Source organism: Rhinolophus sinicus, chromosome 5 (assembly GCF_057876585.1).
Source record: "Rhinolophus sinicus isolate RSI-liver-muscle chromosome 5, RSI-T2T, whole genome shotgun sequence".
NCBI classification, from domain to species: Eukaryota; Metazoa; Chordata; class Mammalia; order Chiroptera; family Rhinolophidae; genus Rhinolophus; species Rhinolophus sinicus.
In genome coordinates, this window is record NC_142505.1 from 92,106,686 (window position 1) to 92,131,045 (window position 24,360).

General features: G+C 44.9%; 1 protein-coding gene and 1 pseudogene across 6 annotated transcripts in view; both read left to right on the top strand.

The window, feature by feature from the left end:
• Positions 1 to 24,360, top strand: part of GRIA1 (glutamate ionotropic receptor AMPA type subunit 1) — a 291,242-nt gene that overhangs the window by 115,993 nt on the left and 150,889 nt on the right. The gene's annotated exons all lie outside the window — the stretch shown is intronic.
• On the top strand, positions 3,584 to 4,483 carry LOC109457456 (N6-Methyl-AMP deaminase pseudogene; annotated as a pseudogene).

A 24,360-nucleotide genomic window follows, 5' to 3' on the forward strand; every position in this document is an offset into this window, starting at 1 on the left:
AACCAAAACGCCCTTATCAACAGCAAGTTCTGGGAGCCAGAGACGGTGTTAGCACAACAAAGTGTTTGTAGAGTTGGAACAGTGTGTGTTTTCCCTTCATAAATCCTTCAATTTCAGCCCTACTCGGCTGGAAAGGAGAAATCTGAGCCTAAAGAACACTTATTTATGTTTGATGTTCACTGCCTTGGATGCCTCTTTTCACCTCCGCATCTGAATATCACAGGAAGAAGTGCCCAGGTTCCTCTGGGCTCCTGGAGGCTGGGACAAATCAGCATTTTTGGACTCAGTGCTTCTTTCTGGACTCCACTGGTTTTTCTTTTCCTCTCCAAATAAAAATTTCTGTTTCAGAGTATACTTTCTCAACCACTCCTTTCCTAATGCAATTCTGTTTGATTTCCATGGAGCGGCTCCTTTCAGGAGCCGCTGAACCATGTCTCAGCCAGCATGTCAATTCCTGAACACCAGCTTTCTGGCAGGAGCTATTCCAGAGGCATCTTCACATCCAGTAATCACGCATTTAACCAGCGTGATTGACATGTTATATTTTCCCCTCTCCAACGTTTCCAGCCCATTAGTCTTTTTTGTCTTCCATGGAAAGTCTCCCCCAGTTTGGATGCCTGCCAAATCAGTGAACTACAAATACATGCACATGTCAAACACACCTACACACGTAGATGTAATTAATAGGCACCGAGTCTGTATCTGCATTGAATGTTCGACATTTCATTTGTAGACTTCACGTCTCCACTGAAGTTTTAGTCAGCTGCTTCTTCCTTTCTTCCTTGCCTCTTTTTCTCCCTCCTTCCCTCTACTTCTTTACTTTCTTTCTACTTTTCCCAGAAACAGTGATGTTTTTTGCTTAGCCATCACAGAATCTCATATTTTTCACTATTAAGGGGGCTTGAGAGAAGTTTTTATACCCTCCTCTCCTTGACTTGGAAAATCTCTGCACTACAAAGGAAATCCTGTGCCCTCAAATGGCTTTACGTTGCCCTTAGGAAAACTTTGCAGCTCCCTCTGCCCCACCCAGGACTGCAGGGCTCAGGCCCTGCCCACTGTGTCAGCGGCCTCTCCATCGCAGTCCCCGCACAGTAACCGCACAGGCCCTTCTTCCCTGCCGTAGGGCATTTGCACATGTTTTTCTCTCTTCCTGGACAGGCCTTCGCACCTAGGCACACAGGCCTTCTTCACCACTCAGCCCATTTATTCTTTAGGTCTCAGCTCAAATGATACTCCTTAGATCATCGCCCTACCCCGTTCGTTTTCTTCACGGCACTCATCGCAATTTGAAATTAAGCCTTTATTTGAGTGATTAGTGGTTTGATGTCTCTTCACCTATTAGAAAGCACAATCTCTAAGGACAAACACTGTGTGACCTTTTCTTTTTTCCCCATTTCTTCAGTGTCATGTACAGTGCTTGGTGTCTGATAGTAACAACAAATATGAACAATAAAATAATAGTGGCTGATATTTATTGAGAATGTGCTAGTTTCAGGCATACTATTCAATGATTTTTATATGTATTAACTCATTTAATATTTATTAGTAACCTATGAGGTAGGTATCATTAGTATCCCCAATTTGCAGGTAAGGAAACTGAGTGGTCAAGTTACTCGCCCATAATTATACAGCTGGGAAGTAGTAGCAGAGCTACTTTCTAACCCAGGCCTTCTGACTCTAAAGCCTGAACCCTCAAGCAGGCCATGCTGTGCCTCTATGAAGCAACCCATCAATAGTCATTGAAGGGATCAATGAAAAATATGTCCAGATGGATTAATAGCAAAACTGAGTTTAAACCTAAATTGCGTGATTGATAATCCAGAGCCTCTCAGGTACCAGCAGACTGCAGTAGAAAGAGAAGCCGATTAATAAATTGGTCTGTTGCTGATAAGGGCTAAGGGCGGGGAGGGGACCCGGTGATACAGATTGTGAAGTGGAAATCAGGTTAGGTTCAGGCAGGACCCAGTGGCAGGTGGAAGGACACTTGAATTGGTTGAAGAAGGCTTAAGATAAGGAGTCAGGGTGTCCAGAAAGAGCAAGTGGATTTACAGTCATCATCACTAACAATGGAGGTAATTCTCATGCTTTGGAGGATAGCTTCCAAACCCGACTCAAAAGTATAGGTAGCCATCAGTTTCATGAAACTGCCTGTCAGACTCCTAGGATGAAAGTTCCAGGAGTGTTGACTGTCGTATTCAAAGCATGTAGAACAGTGCTGGGCCCATGGTAGGTGCTCAATACATATGTGTTTAATGAATGAATGGAAAATAAATGTCAACAAATCCATCAGTAGGAACTGACTGAATACCTGTTAATACGTCTGTGTGGTTCAAGGTACAGTGAGGAACCCAAAGAAACATGAGTCAGATTCCTTGTCATGGAGAGGCCACAATCTACGGGGTCCTAGTAACAACTACCACTACCAATAACAGCCACCACCACTGTGGATTCGCTTTGCATAGGTGCTGTGCTATGTCCCTTTATATATTATTCCGTCACTTTCATACTTGCAACACCTTAAAGTGATGGCTATTAGTAATCTCCATTTCCAGATATAGAAATTGAGCTTGAGAGATGCTAATTTCTTTTTCAAAGTCACTAAGCCAGGAAGTGGTGGAGCCAGGATTTGAACTCAGGTCTGTTTGACTCTGGAACCAACTATGCCAAGTATATTCATCCCATTATTTCTAGGTCACCATCTGCGGGTGAGAGGAATGTTGGGACTATAAGTTTGCAGTATTAGAGGGTAGGGGCAGAGACAGAGGCGGCAATGCAAGTAAAGCTACTCCACCTCCCCAGGGCAGCGTATGCTGCTGAGCTTGGTCTGAGACATACCTATGCTTTGTCTGCCACAATTCTCTTTGTTGTTGAAGTCCCAGACCCAGTGACACTTCCTCCTGGAAGGCTTCTCAAACCCGACGTGACCCAGTTATGCCCTCCTTTACGTTCTTTTTGGAGCCCTCCTTGGTTCCTAAGCATAATATTTCTTACCCCACATTCTAATCACTTGTGTTTCCCACCCACTAGTTCCTCCAGGATATTTCATCCTTGCACAGTGCCTGCCATATAGTATGCCATGTAATGTATATTTATAGAACAAATGAATTTTAGTTGTACCATACAGATACAACTAACATTCAGCAGAATTTAAAGGGAGGGGTACCTTACTGAGCATTAAGCGGAGCTTCAGGGCAAAGGACTTCTAAAAAGTTGAGCTGTGGAGGCCACACAGCGTGGACATAGCAGCTACGATGGATGGTTGGCACACCATGCATAGTCCCAGAAATAGCAACATGACAAGGGTGTCCTGTACATACCAGCAGGCAGCCAGGGAGCTACTGCTGGGAGCCCTGCTGGCATTGGTGCTTGAAACTTGCAGGCTCTGCACACTCATGGTGGTGATCCATCACCATGGTGAAGCTGAGCCCTGAGCTACATACATATGCAGGTAATCTTATCAACATGTGTGGAAAGAAAGCAATCTGAAGGAAGTTCAAGACCACAAAACTTACTGACCAAAGTACATCGTATTCATAACAAGAATAAACGCGTTCGGAGAAAGGCCTTTTTATTCTACTAAATCATGATGGAGGCAGAAGAACAACAGCCATGGGAGACAGTTTTTTGCTTAGAATTGCCTGAAATGGGCCTTCATGGCCACTTGAATGGACCCCTTAGTTCTAACACCATGAAATTAACAGCCGACAAGCCAGGTCTTAAAATCCATGATGGGAGGACTAATTGACAAGGTAAAGAAAGAGCTTCAGAGGAATGTTTCCAGATGTTCCAGTTCATTCATCTGCTTACTACTGGTCCTGAAGATATACTAATGGTCACAAAAGATGTCATGAAAAAATTCATAGACGATGGTGTCAAATCCCTGGAACTTGACAAGGAAGCTCCCGAATGAGCAGTGTACCCAGAAGGGAACACGCTACAGGAATGACCAAAAAGACGCATGTGGACTTTGTACTTGAGGGTATAAAACAGTCCAAACAAGAAAACTTAGACATTGATGTGAAGCATTTGACTGCAATGGACAGAAGAGCTGGCCCGTCCATAGCCAAGGAGACTACTAAATTTGTTGAAGAGTTCTTCCTTTCTACCGAGAATGCACTTCTTGCCCTTGACCTCAGTGGAGACCCTACTAGAGGACAAGCAAAAGACTTCTTGGAACCTCTCTTAGAAGCTAAAATGCAAGTCTGAAGTTGGCATCACATCTTTGGAAGATTCCAATTCCCCCCATCCCCCAAAAGAAGTAAAGAAAACACAAGGATGCCCGGAACTGCTTCCTGGCAGACTCAGGGATGGAGCATTTCTCACCCCCTCTGAGGGAGAACTTGGTGAAGCAACACCAGGTACCAGTAGGTGTGGCTTAGGGCAGCAGGTCCTCCAGACAACCCTCTGTCCCTTCTTCCCTCGGCCTCCAGGTTGCAAACCATCTGAGAGAAGCACTGTACTAAAAATACAAATAATCATTTAGAATGAAAAAAAAAAAAAAACGTTGAGTGGGGAGCCATGGGCGTATTAAAATTCCTGTCTCTGGATGTTTGGACTCACTGTGTGAACCTAGGCAAGTAATTTATTCTCTCCAAACCTTAGTTTCCTCATCTGTACATTTGAAATGATAAAACCTAGATAGTTGGGAAGTGGAAATGAGGGAATGCATTAGAAACTCAGCACAGTGGTCGTTCTTTATAAGTACCCAAGTGTTTGTCATGGCCTCTGCTGCTGCCACTATTTGTCTTCTAGTATTATTATTAGGGAGAGTTGGAAGAAGAAGCCATTTCAGGCAGAAAGACACTTGTAAGTGAAAGCACAGAGATATGAAAAAAACTCTTGCCCACGGGCATAAAGATGATACATGGCATTGACAAGAAAGGCTATAGATATTCAGTGCTGAGAGATTCCTCTGAGCCAAGGAATCAAATGCTCAAAAAATTAAGAGAGCTGATGACATCATGGCTCCTTCCTATTTTTAAAAGCTACATGTTAAAATGAGGCGTCCAGTGTGTCTGAGTCCAGTCTGTATGTGTGCTTTCCATTAAACATAGAGGCGAGGCTCTGGATAGTGGTTGCCATTTTATTCTCAGGAAGTGGATAAATCAGCCATTTGATCCCCTGGGAATATGGGCTGCTGACTCCTTATTCTTTTGGAGGAAGAGTAAAGTGTCATTAGTCATCTTTTCCATTTGGAAGTATGACAGCAGTTTGGGCTCTGTGTCTAGCCATCTAGTCTTTTCCTAAGGTTGCCCATATAGAAACATGAAAAGATGTGATTCGGTCCTTGTGCCTGGGATTCAGGAGAGTGTGTGTGCGGGCACGCATGATCCGTTAATTGGTTTCCTTTTCTTTGATCTTCACTGGGCCACCTACTTTCAGTCCATAAGACCTTATAGAAGTAGCCAAATAAAGTACTTCAGGGTAGGCCATTCCTCTCATCTTATACCTACAATGGGTCCCCATGGCTGATTAAAATTGCTTAACCATCTTTTTCTGCCGATTATTTGCGTTTCCCTCCTGTCTATCTTTTTGCCTTAAGTCCTTCTGATGAGCTCTGTGCCCCCTGACTACCCACCTGTCCCCACCCCCAAAAAACAACTCACATGCACACTGCTTTTGGTCTCTCTGATTTTCCTCAAACTGCTTCTTCAACTTAGCATGCCCACATACTGTTATGAGTCCCTAAAGAGCCAGGATTTGTATTTGAGATGGATGTAGTAATGACTAGAAAATAACAGGATTATTTTGTTTCTTGTGCATTGGTTTTCTTCCCAGAGATGAACTGTTTGGTTTAACATTTGGCTTAATTTTGTCACTTTGGCAAGGGTACAAGTGGACTAGAAACCTGTGTGAGGCTAGGATGGAAGGTTTGGTAAGTGGAATCTAGAGTTTAAACTTTCTAGTTAAGAATATTACTACCCATGGGGGTAGTTAGCGTTTTATCCTATATACACCCCACTTAACCAGTTTTTGGACTTTAAACAATCTTAAAATTTTGGAAAAACCTCAAATATACACATGCAGAATAAAAACTTTTCTGAACCAGATGAAAGAATGACATCACTCATGCCCTTTGCAGATGTGCTGACTCTAACGCTACATAAATGTGAGTTGAGTGATTTAACAGACTGGGCCACTGAACTTGTTAACAACAGATGTCAGATAGGACAAACAGCAGGTGAGAGGAGATGGGGTGTGAGCGATGGCTACTGGCAAAGGGAGGAACAAGAGCCGACAAGGAGGTAGGGACCAGTAGAACCTACAGACTCACCAAGTATGACGCTGTCTGGGGACCAAAACAAACCAACAGAAACAAATAAAACAGCCGACCGCTTTAGGAATTTTTAAAGGAGTTATCATTGACAGCAATGCTCATGGTTATTAATCAGCAACCAGATATCCTGTGCCTCCTCTGCACCAGGTTCCAGCCCAGGAAATCAAGGAGAATAGAGAAAAGTATAAAACTCAGTGCCTAGCTCTGAAAGTATTTACCATCGGTGGGACCACTGCACTGGCCAAAGTAAAATTGTATATATTAAGCTCCTTTTACAAAAGTAAGGGCATGTAGAGAACTGATGAAGAGGTTTTTCTCTTCAAAATATTTAAAATGACTTAGCCACTTCCAAAAGCCCTGTGTTTACTACTTTCTCAGTGATGTCATTTCCTGACAATGCTAATCTTGGAGGCATTTCAGAATAGTGAGCTCACCAAGCTCCAGCAGCTGTCTCTCTGTGCAGACTTAGATACCGGCAAGCCATGACCTCACTTGGGCCAGAAGCAGGTCTCAACCGCTTGATCAAATTGTGGTCAGAAAGGCAGTCTGGTTTAAACTGTTTTCCCTCTTGACTGTTAACTTTTTCAATGAAAGGAAGTGTCTCACTCAAGGGGCACACTTTCCCTGAGATGCCACAGGGATGAGGCCACAGCACCTATACCTACGGGGCATTAGACAAAATGCGAGTTGAGTCCTGTACTAGATCAGGAACCGGTAAAGTCAACCTTGTATTGAAGTCATTTGAACGCGGTGGTTAGTGTATTCCACCAGGGCGGTCATGTAGAGCTGAGGAGTCTGAAGATCTTACTCATTTTCAAAAGGCTGATGTAGGGGACTATTTCTGCAGGAAAGGCCTCCTCTAAAAGAAACTTGAAATTCTAGAAGTTGGGTGCTATGTCTGCTCAGAGACAGGAAGGGTAATCAGGCAGTGGTAGCACGTGGTTCTCGGGAGAAAAATGGACTACATTTCATATAATACGGAAGGTGTGGGTGAGGGTAAGCATAATAGGAACCAGAACCAGGACCAGCCATTGATGTAAAATGGAAAAAGGAGTGTGTACCTTTATTCCACTGTCCACAAATTCCATTTAGGAAAAAGAAAAAGATAGGAGGAAAAAATTAGGAGTGGGAAAATGTTACCACAACTGCTTAGCCTTTGTGGTCTCTTAAAGTCTGAAGCAGGTCAGGAAAACATGGTGACAACACCAGACTTGGAGTCAGGAAATGTAAGTACAAGTGGAGGCCCGACGGCTGACACCCTCACTGCTCGAGTTTAAAAACATCCCCCTTCCCAGTACATCCACCTCTTGCCTATGATAGAAGGGAGTCAGATAAAGCCCTTATCATTCCTTCCACTTCTGGCATTCTAGCGTTCAATAATAAACTAAAACTTTTTTTTAACGGCTAATGCACAGTGAAATGTACGCAGTGAAGTGACCTATGAATTCTGCTTATCTTTACATGTGAATTAAATACAAATGCAAAATGAATAATTTGGGTAAAAATCATTACCCTCTGTAGATGAGGAAGTATACTGTAGTTCTGTTGCAGTGTGAAGATCAAATCTTGCAAAAGCTGAGATAAGCATTGAAAAATGTACGGAGACGAGATCCTACTGTGGTCTAAGTTTTCCTTCTGTGAGACCTTTTCATTTCTATTTTTGCACACATGCTTAGAGAGGACAAACATCCCTGAGATTCTACATGGGACAATGGTACAAGCACTTAAGATAACATCAGATAACATCAGCCCAGTCAAAAGTAATGGCACCACCTACAGATATATACAATCTAGAGGACTCATGTGTATATGGCCTCGGGTAAACGTGAGGTGGTATCTACCTGTACTGAGAGAAAGTAAAATTTATTCAGTTGTTACACATGAACTTGAGTTAAGAAAATAACCCAAGAACAAGGTAACCCATGCTTACTGGGTGCCACAATTTGTGTTAGCACTTGACATGTTTACTTTCATTTTATTCTTAGACTAAAAGCACCCTATCAGAATACAGTTTTTAAACATTATTTGATTTTTCTGATTCCTATTTGTAAGTGGGGAAACTGAGTCTCGGAGGGGTTATGAGTTCTTACAGCCAATAAGCAGAATAAGCTGAGATTGAAAGGTTCCCTGACTCCGAGGCCTGCACTCGTCCAATACCATGTTCCTTCTGGGGCTCCTAGTTCCCACTCCAGTTCTGCTCTTATTCGGCTGTGGTACCTGAAACAAATCGCTTAAGTTCCTAAATCTAAGTTTGCTCACCTGTTAAAAATCACACAAAAACACCCAAAACAGTGAATTGTGGCCTCTGCTCTTCTTCCATGGTTTGTGGATGGTCTATACAGAGAGGGCCACAGTCAATTCACTGGGGATGGTGACTTTCACAGTCATGAAGCCTGGTGGCCCTGGGTTTTAAAAGGTCTGTGGACAACCTGAAACCTTACGTTTATTACATATTTACACATCTGTATTGTTTGAGGAAAGAGTCCAAAGCTTTCCTGAGGCTCTCAAGGAAATGTGTATCCCAAATGCCTAAAACTTCTGATGAGTAGATCCTCTGATGTCTTCTAGCCCAAAGCATCTGCAACAATCTGACATAAATGAAGGTTTAGTACATGAAGGGAGCTCAAAGGCAGACACTATGCAGAAGAGACACTTGCATAAGAGACTATGTGGCCTCATGGAAAGAGACCTGGCAATGAATTGAGGATTCTGGGTCCTGGTTTACTCTGCCTTGTCAGTCAAAGAGAGATGCTAATTCTTGCCTGCCTTCCCTAAAGTGGTTATTATAAGACTCAAATGTGATAATATAGATGAAAGCACTCTGGGGAAACATAAAGTGTCCTGCAAAAGTATGGTATTAACTGTGAGATATTAAAGTATCAAGTCATTTCACTAGTTGTCAACTGAGAAAGAGGGAAAATTGCAAGTTCCATCAGCAAAATTTAGAAACCCTGCTTTTTCATCCTTCATCAAGGTCCTACAACTGATACTTATGTGTAAATTTCCTTGACTTTGATGAGAATTAGTTGCAAATACAGCTTGCAGGATTCGGATGGAGAGCCTCACCAGCCTGGGAGCTGGAAAACAGAATGTGTGGTTCTTTCCCTAGGCGAGAGTGTTCCTCTTTCATCTCCTATATTCCATGAGTCAGTGGTTCTCAAAATATGGTCCAGGACCAGCAGCATGAGAATCTGTGAGAAATGCAAATTCTCAAGCCCCGTACCACTGAACAAGAAATGCTGGGGGTGGGCCAAGCAGTCTGTACTTAAGAACCCCTTCCCCCCCCCCCATATCCCCCCGCCCAGGGAATTCTGGTGCATTGCATGCTCAGGTTGAGAACCACTGCCATAAGTGATTATTTCAGGATAGACCTCCTGGGCTAATACTTTGAACATGGGTACTCAAAAGAGTATAGTGGGGCTCCAATAACCTGAAAGAGTACCTAGTACGGATCCATGCAGGGCTGGTGTCAAGCAAAGGCTGAGCTGGGGGACACCAGTGTTAGAAAACATGGTAGGTGTGGCCAAAACATGCTTAAATACACCTCTTAGGTATATAGCCTCAGGCTAGGTTTTGTGAGAAGATGGCTGTTTCAAGGAATTCAACTCGCTCAAAATTCAGCAAGTACAAATAGCTTTGGCGTCCTTGGCAGCCAGAGAATAACAGCAATCCAAAATTAACCCATGCATATGTAAAAGTTAGCTCCACAGTAAGCTTTCTTCTCTGAGCCTTGAAATTATGGAACACAGCAATACATATGAAAATAACTCATGTTTATTGAGCATTTATTATATGCTTAGCACTGTTCTAAGTGATTTTTATGTGTTAATGGTGCTTATTTTTAGCCATTTACTGCACCACGCCCTTTGCTGGGCTCTGAAAATATAACTGCCCTCAAGGAGCTCACACACCAATGGGGGGAAATTAGAAGAAATGAGCCCCTTATTGCTCCAGTGAGGACTAGGAAGAGCAAGTTCAGGGTCATTTCAGAGGCTTCAGTGACACACGCACAGTCTTTTGTAAACAGAGGTTCTCAAAGGAAGAAACACCTCAATTTAAACTTCTGAAGGATGAGAGGATTGGTCATGTTAGAGTGGGGAAAACTGAGATTTAGGCACTTGGGCCATTGCACTCTAGGTCACATATCAAGTAAGTGGTAGTATTGGGATTTGAATTCAAGTTGATCCAATTCAAAGCCCTTGTTTTTAACCATTAAGGCGAGGCCAGAAAGTAGGTTTTTATCAAGCCTGTCAATTCTGATAAATTGGTAGTGGCTTCCAGGAATGCTGATGATGAGGGCTCCGAGGACTTAATGGGACTCACATAGAAACCATGCCAGGATCAATTAGTGATGTCTGCCTTGGGTGCAGCATAGGAGAGCATGTGTGTCATGAATTTGCTGACTGTGCACTAGAGAGCACTGCCTGCAGGACTTAGCACAAAGAGGGAGAGACCTGCAGAGCTGTTTCTTATTCATGTTAAGACTGTCTCTGACTTCAAGGAAGCTATCACTCAACAGCATCAGCGGGGGCTTATTATAATATATGTTACTAGGTGGTAGTAAGTGACAGCTCAGGATGTTATGAGCTGACGGGGCATTCAGTGGGGAAGGGAATCATGTTTTCTTTAAAAAGTGAAGACACTGGTTAAGTGTAACAGTGACAAACAAACAACAATAAAGAACAATTGAACTTATTAATCCACACACTTCAAAATTTACAGGCCAGTTCAGTTTTCATTTTTATCTCCATTACTTCCATCAACGTGGAAGGTCTTGATATAACAGAAAATGGCATTGTTTGGAAGTAATGGGACCCATACATGTCAAGAGAGCTTCATCATGCCCAGGGGAAACTTAAATTTAGAAATGCCATCCAAAAAATTATGTATTCAATATACCCGATGGCTCATCGGTGGAGTAGTTTGGAAATTGATATAAATAAGAGCGATTGAGAGAGTGGCTCTTTAAGGAAAGGATGATAATAAGTTAGTGCCATTTTGCTTTACACATGGTTTATGAAGCCAGCAAGAGCTCTTTGAAGGCTAATCAATATTGTTTACATAGTATATTAAACTAACGTATGGATTGAAATCACTACAACAACAACAACCAAACTGGTCCTTATAATCAAAACAAAACAAATGGGTACTATCAAGTCAGTCAGTACTTGGAAATGACTTCTGAATGAATTTCCTTTGCAAAGGCTTTTTCACTTCTCCTATCCCACCTTCACATTTAACTGTTACAAACACTTTTATCCTCAACATTAACCAAAAAAAAAAAAAAAAAAAAAAAAAAAAAGCTCATGTACTGGATATACAGATTAAAAGAAGATGACCTCCCCCCAAATCCCAAGGTCAGAGCCATTTGCCATCTGGGCATTTCTCCCCAGGAAGGCTGTTTTATGAATGATCAGCTCTCATTAACTGGGGCTTGGCCAGTAAAATGCGCCCATTTTCAGAGGCTCTCTTTGTGGGTGAGCGCAGCCTTGGGTGTCACCATCGAACAAGCAGGCCATGAGGCTGTGGGTCTCCACAGTCCCCACCCCAGAGCTGTGCCTGCTTACTCAGCTGCTCCAAAGCCCCAGCCTCTACTATGAGAAACGAGCTTCTGTCTGGCCTTCCTCCCCCAAGGAATTTACATCAGAGATGAGGGGGAAGCTTATCACCTTAAGACTTTACTTCTCTGCGTTATGTGGGAAGACAGGATTTGACAGTACCTGGAATCAAAACATGTTTCTGGTCAAGTCATGCTGACCAACACAGAATTGTCTTTGATTCACTTTACGATTTAGACACGATCTGAAACCTCAACAAGTGGAAAACAACATGACAATATCTGTGGAGAAGAGGCTCTGTAGTCACAGGTTTACACAGGATTGACCTTCGCTTTCCCATCGGGTTAGCTAATCACGTGGGGAACTATACGAAATGGTATCTATCTATGTACAGGGACCCTGTGGATCTTAGTTATCTGCTACGTACAAATACCAGCGTGAAGAAAGTGTTCCAGAGCCCAGGGTTGGAGGATTCGTTTAGGTGGTAAGATTACATGTTAAATGGAAAGGGGAAGAAACTCATTTAGAAGTTTGCATTTAATACATCCAGGACTCGGAAGCTTCTTTGCATGGCTCCTGATCCATTTGTGCAGCAAGGAAATACCAAGTCAGTTCAGAAAAACGGCCTATTGGCTGTGCAATTTATCCATGTCCTTCACCCCTGGTAGGCTGCCGGATATATGTCCCTACATAATACATCTCTATTCTTTCAGTAACATTGGTGCTGAAGCTTAGCTGTGTTCTGTCATTTGTCCCATTGTTCTCTCTTTACTTCAGGTCCATGGGCTGCTTTCTCCTTCATTCCGTGGAGAGAGACAAAGCCCAGGGCTTTGGGCAGAGCCCAGGACTGCATGCACTGTGGATACCTGGTTTCTACTCCTACTTCTGCTACTAACATGTTGTATGACTTTTACACCAATATCTTTCCCTCTCTCAGCAGCCCAATCCACCATCAGTGCAGGATGGCTGATCTCTAGGAGCCTTTCTGGCCCTAACATTCTAAGACTTAGTGGGAACTGGAATTCTGTGTTCACTTGAGTTCAGTGTAACCAGCATTTGCCAGCTGCCTTCCTCTTTGGCATCAAGCATTGTACTGGGCACTGCAGTGGATATGCTTATATCAGAGTGTGAGCTCTCAATCTCTCTCTCTCCCTACCTCCTTTCTCTCTCTTGCTCTCTCTCTCTGTCTGTCTTTCTGATACCACAGCACTCACAGGTGAGGGGAAAGTCAGATGAGAGAAACAACTTTACAGATATCTCCAGTGCACAGCAGAACATACTATGTACTGTGAGGAAAGTAGAAATGATTACAGGGTCTAAAAGAGGCAGAAATTGCATCTATTTATGAAAAGTTAGAATAACACTTCATGGCATTTCAGATGAGCTTTGTCAGAGATAATCAAACAGGACGCAGTATAGTTTCTATAGCAACATTTACTGAACACATATTTTGTGCCAGCCATTGTTCTGAGTGCTTTACATATACTAGCTCATTTACTCCCCTCAGTCTTTTGAGATTGAGACTATGATTATTCCCATTCTGCATATAAAGAAACTGAGGCATAGATTGTCTAAGTAACAGGTTTAGGCTCAAATGGCAAGTGCCTGGATTCAACCCTAGGCGATCTGGTGCCCACATCCGGTATTAGTCTGGAAGCTCTACCGACCCTCACATATGGAGAGTCACTGAACTCTGGAGAGTGGACACTGAAGAAGACCTGACTGCACGTGACCTTGGGTACATCCTTTCATGTCTATGACCTTCCAATTTCTTACCTGTGAAACAGCAGTGATGAGTACTTATCTCATTGGGTTGTTTTCATGATTCAGCAACATGGCAGGTATAAAAATATTTTTAAATGATACCAAGTCCTACATAATTTTAAATAATAGAGGAAAGCAGGGGCAGCATGAACAACTGTCGGGAGGTGGCAAAGTACAAGGCACAGTTAGGCACATATTTAGGGCAGAGTGACTGTCTCTGGTGCTCCACGAGTCAGTGGTACCTGATGGGTTGGGTTAGGGTCTCTTTCCAACAGTTTCCACCAAAGGTATCTCTTAATCTCATCTCTCCCAGATACGCTAGGCCTTGACGCTGCTCTCTCCGTATGGAGAATAATAAAGCCAGCCTATTTCCCTTGTGTTTTGCACTGTTGAAGCTCACCCCAGAGTGCCAGTGCAAGTCTCATTAGCATTTGAGTGCAAATGACAGCATTTGAAGGAAAGAACTAGACCCTTAACCCTCAGTACTAATATAGACACCGGCACATTAGTTTCAGCAGAATGAGCTCATGTAGGAGTGAGGCTAAGGGACAGTCAGAGTGGAGTGGAACTTGTCTGCATAGAGAAATAGACTCATCGCAGCGCTGTCTGTGCAGCCAGATGTGTCAAAGGTCATCGCAATACCAGGCAAAGCAGCATCTTCAGGTGAGCCCAGGTTACCATAGGGACCAGTAGGAAAGCTGAAGGAGTACACAATGGTCAAAGCCAAAAACAAGGCAGTAGCTCAAGGGATGCTCAGTAGGAGCTACACTGGCCTGGGGTCAGAAGACCTGAGCTGGATCCCTGCTTGTCTGGTTTTTGGCTACTTGACCCTGGAGATGTCATTTCACCGCTGAGCTTCAGTTTTCTGTAAAATGGCACAACTGATAAAGATGCTGTCTAAAGCACCTTCCATTCTGGAAGCCTAAACTCATGCAAGTTATTTTTAAGCAGAAACTTAACTACAGCTATTGTTAGGCTCCCAGCTAGAAGCTACATGCGATTTGGCATTTCCTGCTAACTGCACAGGTAAAGTTTTCAGCTGCATGTTGCTCTTATCTTTCTTAGTGGCCCGATGATACGTTTGTAAAACACAAAAACAACAACACAACAATAGCAACTGCTGCAACAGACACAATAGCCAGGAACTGTGCCTTACAAGAACACATTTTAAATGCATTTGATTCACCCAGACAGCCCCCCTGAGTGGGTACTATTGTTTCTGCAATGCAGCTGAGGAAACAGAGTTTTCAGAGTTACTAATTAACTTGCCCCAGGAACAGAATGGGGAATTGAACCCAGTCTGTCCACCATCAAACCTTGTACTCCAGATGTCCAGCCAGGGTTGAACATAGATACATGAAACTACTGTCGCAGGTGGTCCTTGAAGCTTCTCTCCCTTGAAAAATGATCTCTACATACTTTTTTTTTTTCCATAGGGATCAGAGCCTTTCTTCCCCAGGAAGAAAGAAGTCACTAACTCCAGAGAAACAGAACAGGACAAGCCATCCTTTGCCTAAAGTGAACTCTGATGAAAGTAGACAGGCCTCCATTGGAGGAGAGATGGCCACAGGGACGAGGGTGGCGTGAGAAAAGGGATGTTGCCCCACCTCCTCAGTTATCTGAGAGATAGTCCACACAGGAGTCCCTGACCCCTGCCTGGCACTGCTCAATGACCTTCACCATGAAAGGGCTCAAGGAAAAGTAGGCCAGGGGAGTGTCACAGTTGATAGATCAAACAGATCAGAGAAAGCAACTGCATGTACCAGCCTTCCTTAGAAAGCATCTGTTCCCAAAGCACTATTAAGCGCCAGGTACACAGAAAGATTCCTAAGGTGCATCTCCTGTCCTTAAGGGAAGGGCTGGTATATAAGATGGGAGATAACGCCAGGCCTGACTAGCGTGAATGCAAGACACCCAGTGCCATTATGAAAGTCTAAACAACTTGCTGCAGGTGTACCGTGGAGGATCAGACACAATTAACTCCAAAACAAGGCAGAGAGTGCTAAGGGCGTTAATGGAAGTAAAAGCTAAGAGCTTTGGGAGCCGGTGGCAGGTTGGATTGATTCTCACGAAGGCTCTCACGGAAGCAGTGGTGTTTGAGTGGGATCTGAAAGGATTGGAATGAGTGGAGAAGGGCCGTGATGAAATTCTCCTCCTCACAGGAGAGTCAGTGTACAGAGGAAGTCAGTTTGCCTATGTTTGCTTTTCTGAAGGCCGATGGCGACAACATCATGCAGTTGAAGTTCAGACTGACCTGGTTTTGACTCCTAGATCTGTCATGTCTGTGTGACCTTGAACCTGGGACTCTGCGTCTGTAAATGGAGAGCCTCGCCGTACCTTCTTCATGGGATTGCTGTGGGGAATAAAGAAATGAATGCATATGTTTAGCAATGCAGCTGTTTCATAAATGCTCAATAAGTGACAGCTTTCACTATCTGCATTGTTACCACTGCGGTGAGCATGCTCGAGCTCCCCTGGGTAACATCTGCAGTTAACCAGCCACTGTTGGAGAGCAGACAACGTAACAAATTAACGAAGTGCACCTACGTATGCATTTGCATTTGCCTCCACCCCATTTGCATTTCCCTCTCCCCAGATCCATGTAGAGCCAACATCGTTGCCTATTCTTGCCTCATAGCTTTGCTTTTTTTCTTTTGCGTTGTTTGGTTTTCTCATTCATACACTAGACCAAATCACCAAATCACTGTTTTGTTTTCTACTTTCTTTTCCATGCAGTAAGGGTTTACATGGGAGGGTGTGCTCCTCGAGGTATTTTCAGCTCCAGTGGTGAATGCACAAGAGCCATTAGTCAGTTTCTCAGGTAGAATCCTGTCTGGTCCACAGCTTGGCTTTGCTCTGTCTCCTATTCATTCTGCTGCCAGGAATCATCTGAGAATGTGGGAACTGCAGGGGGACTGCAGCCAAGTGTTCTGTTTTCCCCATGAAGACCACGAGGCCCAGAGACAAGAAGGGACTTGTCAAGTTTTAGCAGAAGGGCGGGGTGGGCCTGTGCACTGGATCCCAAGGGCGGCGACCACAAGCTTTTCTTCTCCTGCTCCCTGGAGACCAAGCATATAAATACTTTTAATCTCCCACACCAGCTCTAACTTTGGGTGGTGTGACTAGGTTGAGGAGAATTCTGAAGGTGTACCTGGGCTCCGTGGGAAAGAACACTAGGTTCTGGATGGAGGTGATGTCTGCGAGGACAGAGTAGCGGGGTGTCCAAGCATGCGTGCGTGCATTGCATAAGGCATTTCTGCCTTGCACTTTTGAAATTGTGTTTTTCCTTTAAGACCCTTATCTTAGAAGTCTGCCTTGTTTTCCCTCTTGAAAAGGAATTGGGATTTGCCCTTTCCTTGGAATGCACAGTACATGCTGTATTTCTACTGTAGGATTTATGTCATTTTCTCCTGTACCGTTTTTATTGATGGTTCCTGAGTCTCTCTCATCTCATTAGAATGTCCCCCTTCAAGTCAGGGGCCTTGGTTCCCCTTTATTCCATCCGATATGTTGAATCAGTGTTTTAATTATTCAGTGAATATCATGGTGTTAGATATAGTGTAAGGCAATTTAGCCTCACACTGTGGAATCAGACAGACATAGGTTTGAATTCTTGCTCCACCATTATCTGTTCAGTGATTTCCACCTACCTGTGCCTCAGTCCTTCTTTCATAAAATAACAACAACAGCAATAATACTGTGCACCCTCTAAGGCCGTCACAGAGATTAGAGTTCATGAATGTAAATGTGTCACCTGGTTCCTAGCATCAAAGGGCTCAGTATATGCAAGAAGCTATTAATAATATCAGAAACCATCACCATCCTCACCACCATCACCATCACCATCATCACCATCACCATCACCATCACCATCACCATCATCACCATCATCATTTGTTGCCATTGTTATGCTAGCAACAGGAATCCCCAAATCCTCAACCAGATGCTCTCTTTCCTTACGAGGAGATACACAAAGAAATAAACTGAAGGGGGAAAAAAACAACAGCCTGATGTTTATGATTATGTGGCTGTGGGTTTCTGTGAGATGGAGGCCCCAGGAAAGCTTCTTTCCCCGAGGCTCTCACCTAATCTTGGCTCTCTGGAGCTCAGCACGATGGGGACCAGAAAAGACCAACCCCCAGCAGTGGAGGGGAGGGGAGAGTTTTGCCCAGTGTCTTGAATAAGACATGTTTCCACCTCAGACCGTCAGAGTAGAGGTTCCTCTTACTCATGCTCAGAGCAGCCCCAGGCCTGCTGTCGGGCGGGAGACCCTGCTCGCTGCGCCATTTGTCATGCAGTGAGACCCTGCTCGCTGCGCCATTTGTCGTGCAGGGAGACCCTGCTCGGTCTCTGCTCCCGCTCCCCGTACAAGAACGCAGGATATGGTGAGGCCAAAAAGGAACACCCACGGAGCCATAGGTAGGGGAGTCATACCACTATATTCTCTTTGGCGGCACTATACTCTCATTGGAGGCTGGATCCACACTGTCCGCAAACCGCCATCCACGCTTGCCAGCCCAGCCGCCATCTTCTTGCTAGCCCCCATTTTCTGCTATCGTAGCCATAGCAGTTATATTGTGGCCAATGGCTCACTGGTTACAGCTGACGGCCAACTAGCCACAGCTGATGGCCATGCAATCACAGTTGATGGCCATTTACTACCTGAGCCAGGCACCTGTCTATGTGAGGCCGAGAGCCTGGAAACTGCTTTTTGGGGTTCTGTCCCCACACTCCACCCCTACAGGCTCTCGCCTCACAATCTACGCGACAAGCGTCTTCCGCGAGGGGCCCTGTGCGAGGAGCCTGGAGATGAATGCAATATCCTGGACACAACTAGGCTCTCTGGGCACAGCCAGGGTTTCTCAGGGCACCACCAGTACTTCTGGGCACGGCCAGACTTCCTGGGCTTCTTAGGGTACCACTAGTTTCCCCGGGCACAGCTAGGATTTCTCAGGGTACTGCCACTCTCTCTGGGAACAGCCCGACTTCCTGGGCACAGCCAGGGCATCTTCAGGGCACAGCCACTCTCTGTGGGCACAGCCACACTTCCTGGACTCAGCCAGGGCTTTCAGGGCACTGCCACTCTCTGTGGGCACAGCCACACTTCCTGGACACAGCCAGGGCTCTCAGGGCACTGCCACTCTCTCTGGGAACAGCCCGACTTCCTGGGCACAGCCAGGGTATCTTCAGGGCTCAGCCAGACTTCCTGGACTCAGCCAGGGCTCTCAGGGCACTGCCACTCTCTCTGTGCCTCTCAGGGTACCCTGCTGGAACAACAGCGACTCACAATCAAGGTGCTTACATATTCTCAATGGCAGCCAGTCAAGAGACAAAAGCAAATATCCCCCAGTTCCACTAACAACAGTTCCCAAACAAACAGTCAAGCGGTCCATTAAATTAGGGATGGAAGGCAATTCCCCATAGTCCATAGTCATTCACCAGGGCTGTCCTGGGGGTGAGGGACGACCTTGACCTCACCCTCATCTCCCACGGAGGACTCATCAAGCATTACCTCCTGGGACTATAAGTCCTGCATCCGGGCTGCCCGAGCAGGAACCTCTCGGCCCACAGGGCTGCAACGACCTTCGCTTTCTCCGGCCTGTGCTGGTTGGGGAACCATCCACATCTTTCCACCTCTCCACGGGGCTCCATCTCTGCTGCAGCTGCATGGCTTTTCCTGTGCTGGTGGGAGAACCATCCACGTCCTCCCACCCCTCCACGGGGGTCCAGCTCTCCGACAGCTGCTTCTCCTGGTCTTCCTGACACCGAGTGTTCATACACACAAACTGCTCCACCGTCCTTTGGAGAGCTTTGGCCGGCACCATACCCTGCTCGCTGCGCCATTTGTCATGCAGTGAGACCCTGCTCGCTGCGCCATTTGTCCTGCAGGGCGGCCTGCGGGGTCTCTGCTCCCGCTCCCCATACAAGAACGCAGGATATGGTGAGGCCAAAAAGGAACACCCACGGAGCCATAGGTAGGGGAGTCATACCACTATATTCTCTTTGGCGGCACTATACTCTCATTGGAGGCTGGATCCACACTGTCCGCAAACCGCCATCCACGCTTGCCAGCCCAGCCGCCATCTTCTTGCTAGCCCCCATTCTTCTCTTCTCCTCTCTCTCCTAGCGTAGCCACAGCAGTTATATTAGTGGCCAATGGCTCACTGGTTACAGCTGACGGCCAACTAGCCACAGCTGATGGCCATGCAATCACAGTTGATGGCCATTTACTACCTGAGCCAGGCACCTGTCTATGTGAGGCCGAGAGCCTGGAAACTGCTTTTTGGGGTTCTGTCCCCACACCTGCACAGCACCCCAAAGAAACAATCCCTCAGAGATTTCACATCTCTAGCACCACAATCCATAACTGGCCTTATCACCTCCGTATCTGTCTTGGGGGAGGCACTGGGGGAAGGGTCATCCTAAACCAACAAATGGCCCCAGGAAGGAGGTTAGGTAGTGTCCTGGCCATAGTAATGGTGGTTCTGCATGTGGGCGTGAGGGAGGGCAATAATGTCATGTTCTAAGTATGTGTAGAACCTATGGAAGAAATCAGACCTTGAAACACAGAAATACACAGTTAGTAGTAACTGAATTTTTATCTGGAAATGACCATGCTTGCATAATCCACGCCTATCCTCTTACAGATGAAGAGCCAAAAGCCTTCGCATAAGGAGGGCAATAGTCTACTCACTGTGTATTCATTTACTTGGCTCTGATTGTACCTCTCAGTGCCAAGAACTGTTCTTTGTGCTGGGTGGACATGCTGAGAAAAAGAGAAACAGGCTTTGCCCTCACAAACTTACAACCTAAAAGAGGGACAGAGAATCAACGAGCCCACAGTCAGATGCAGTGAAGACGCTCATAACCAACTTGCATTCAACCATCTCTTTGGATCCTTCCAACACAGGCTCTGACCTGCATTCTTCCTTCTCTCTGTAAACACCCCAACTAACACCCCTGGAGAGCGGAAAGCTCCTGGTCAGTAGACTCTTCTCTGATCAGCCCAGGTTTGTTGGCGATGTGCTAGGAATCAATTCTCTTTGTTTCAAAACCTATTTATACTTCTGTGTTTTTATTATACTTGGGCAATGCAACTAAAATTATGTAAACTGGTGGAATATGAGTGCAAAAAAAAGTTGTTTTATTTCTTGGGAAACTAAGTTAAATACTTTTGAAAGGCTCAAAGATGAATCACTAAAAACATTGTAATATTAGGTGTAGGCGAGATACACCTCTTAAAGGTTGGGGGAAAAGCACATAAAAAAAAATTTGCACTTACATTTATTTTCTAAGTGTCTTTAAGTTCCCAGTACATCAAAAAAATGATAAATACATGTGCACTTACATGTTTTAAGCTAAAAGAAAATACCTGCTATGAGTCATTTTTTGTGATTCTCCATTTTAACCATCCTTTTCAAATAATCTAATTGCAGTCCCTGCTACATCAGATAAAAGGGCTTCTACTATAATTGCAACTTGAGTAAAGTGCTGTGAAGGAAACAAACTGAATGCCTTGGCAGACAACAGTGGATGACCTATTTAGGGTGGTCCTTGAAGCTTGGGAAGAAGCCACCAAGCAAAAGTGGGAAAGGAGTCCCAGGTGGAGGGACAGCATGAGGGGAGGTCCTGGTATGTTGGAGAAACTGAGGCAGTGGACAATGGAAAGGGAAAGGATGAATGAAGTTGTTAGGTCAGCCGGGCTCAGACTATGCAGACCCTTAGGGGTCACGCCAAGGAGTTTAGACTTTGCTCAAAGCATGAGGGTATCTGAGGGGCTCAGGATGGTGTTATGATAGGATCCAATTTCCATTTTCAAAAGAGCATTCTGGCTGCTATGCGAAGAAGGGATGAGTGTTGGAAAAGGGAAATTGGGCGAGGTGGAGGCCGGGATAGAGGATGGTGACTAAGTGCAGTAAGTATGTATTATAAGCAGTGATGGGGTCCTCGGCCAGGGCGGTCATGGGCACAGAAAGCGGGAGTAGTAGATACATTTGTGACATCTTTAGAAGGACTTATATTCATGTTTTCTTAGTCAATCAATCAGCACGACCAAATTTAACAGCTAAGTTTTAGAAGGCATTTGTGATCCCACGGGGAAAGAAATCTGATCAAGTCAAGCAAATTAGTTCCCTTTTTCTAGTTCGATATTTATTGGCTGTGCTACCCAGAGCAAGCCTCTTAAGTCTTGGAAGCTCCTCTGGATAAAGGGCATAATAACATCCTGTCCATTCCACTTCATACTTGGGTTGTGCAATTTGAATCAAATGATGGCTTGTGCGTATATTGCACATTACAGTGAAGTTAGGACTTTGGTAATCACACAGCAGGTAAGGCAGGTATTACTGACCTCCCTTCACAGATGTGCAAGCCAAACTTATTCAAGAGTTATTGATCATTTACTACATCAAGACCAGGGCTAGATGCTGAGACTTTTAAAAACATATTAGACCCAGCCCTGCCCTAAAGAAGCTCATAGTCTGATGAAGAAGACTGACATAAAAATATTAAATTATAGACTATCAAGATAAGTATACGAGAAAAAGTACATTAGAAATTCCGAGGAGGAAGTAATTAATTTTTTCTGGAAGGGTTGGAAAGCTGCTCACTCAAGACAACAGCTGACTGGGGTCTTGAAGGATGCATAGAAGTTTTCCAGGTGTGGACATTCATTTTGGAGGAATGCATGCAGCAACATGGAGACTGGGAAGGAAATGGTTTGCTACACACAGCAGTGTGGCTGGGTCTCTAATGTTTGATGGACTGTGAGGAAATGAGGCTGAGGCTCTCCCACACAGAGCTCTGTGGGTGCATTATGCCCAAACAGGAAAACCGGTCCATTATCTTCATGTACACGCTTTCCTCAAATGCCCTCCCCAGATTCACAGTCTGTTTGTGCCTGTGCTTTGTACTCCCTCCTTCCTCACTCGCTGTTTCCCAAGAATGCGTTTGCATCTCAGCCTTTCCTCGCCACACACATACACACACTCCTGGAACTCTTCATTTTAGCAGGGACATGCAAAGAGAACTCCAGGACAGTGACAAACGCTTTTGTTCTCAGAATTTCTCCTAGAATTCAAGGAGCCTATAGCGTTTCCTAGCAGGAGCTATTTCATCCCATGTTTTGAGAAACCTTGAAAAGGGAATCAAATTCTGGGACAACGGGAACTAAAAACCAGGGAGTGGTGGGGGGCATCTCTATGGACAAGGCAGCTGGGCTGCTGTTAGAGTCTCACTTGGTGGAAACTGCCTAGGGACCAGAATACCAGCCCCTGGGCTGCACAGCATGCTTTCATTTCTTAACTCTGCCACCTGTAAAATGATAAGAAAATGTTGCTTTTAGAGGCAGAAGAGCTGTAGAGCTAATTGAATCTCACTTCTTTTACAAATGAGGACATGAATTTCAAAAAGGGGAAATAACTTGCCTAAAGTCAGCTAGAGAACCAGCAGCTCTTTTGGTCATTCATTCCCTTCAGGCACTGTGCTAGATGCAGAGACGGTACCGGTAGATGAGTCACGAGCCCTGCCTTATTGGGGTAAATGAATTTACACAAAGAAACAAAAAATTAAACAGGATAGTTAACGACAGAGATAAGCTCTGATGGAAATAAACAAGGTACTGTAACGGAGAATGAAAGGGCAGAATGTACCCTTCAGAGAGCACTTCTCTGAAGAGACAACACGGAAGCTGAGCCCTGCTCAGCCATCTGAAGAAGACTGGAAGAGCTTTCTAGGGGAAAGCAGCATGTGCAAAAGCCCCAAGGCAAGAACATTTGGACTCTCCTGAAAGGTAAAGAGAAAGACCCGTGTGAAGCCCAGGCAGGGGCGGAGCTTGCAGCCTTCTATGTATTTCAAAGTGCCTTTATTGGTGGCCTCTTGACCGCTCTTCATATCCCTGTTGGAGAGGCAACGCAAATACACGCTCATAACAAGACTATTGGTTGCACACTGGTTCCAAATTTGGTATTCTCAGCATGCTCTACTGAGACCACGGGTTAGAAGAGCAGGAAAAAAAGGGGATTCCGCTTTTTTTCTGTATTCACCTCTGCACTGGTTACTGTTCAACTCAGGAAATCAGCTGAGGGCAGGGGTCAGGAGTGAATGCAGACATCAGAGGAGGTAGGATTTGGTTTCTGGTGATGTCATTTGGTTTGGAGATCTGGAAACTGTTGATTTCCATACCCTTATTTCATTCCTCATTTTTGTCCACCCACCTCCTCAGCGGATACACCCTAAACTAGAATACTAATTTCACTGATTTAGGGCACCCTCAGGCTGTCATCTGCGGATCTCGTTAAAACTTTGCCTTCCTTGATTGGCAGGTGCCAATCAAGTTGATGGGTGTACATTGCACTCTAGGCTTGCCCCCACTTGACTTAGAAAAACCCATTTATATGCATGATTTTCAGAGGAAAAGAATAGCAAATAAGAAACAATTTTTTTTTTCTCCCACTCACCCAGGGAACACAATTAAGATAGCCAAAGGCAGAGTCTTGCTCCATTTCATGAATGATTTACTTGGTGTTCCTTGCAGTGATGGTTCATTCACAAACCAGCAGACATTGCTTAATGATGGGTGGAGGGGGCGTGTGGGGTGGAGTTTGGGCCAGAGGCAGAGGACACACAACTCCCTTCTTTGGGACAAGTGTCCTTGCGTTCAGTCATTCTGCTCTGGCTGGTCAGTGTGCTAGTTCCCAAAGGCTGCACAGAAGGCAGAGCTAGGTAGATGTGGTCCCTACCTGAGCTCCTATCTCCAAAGGA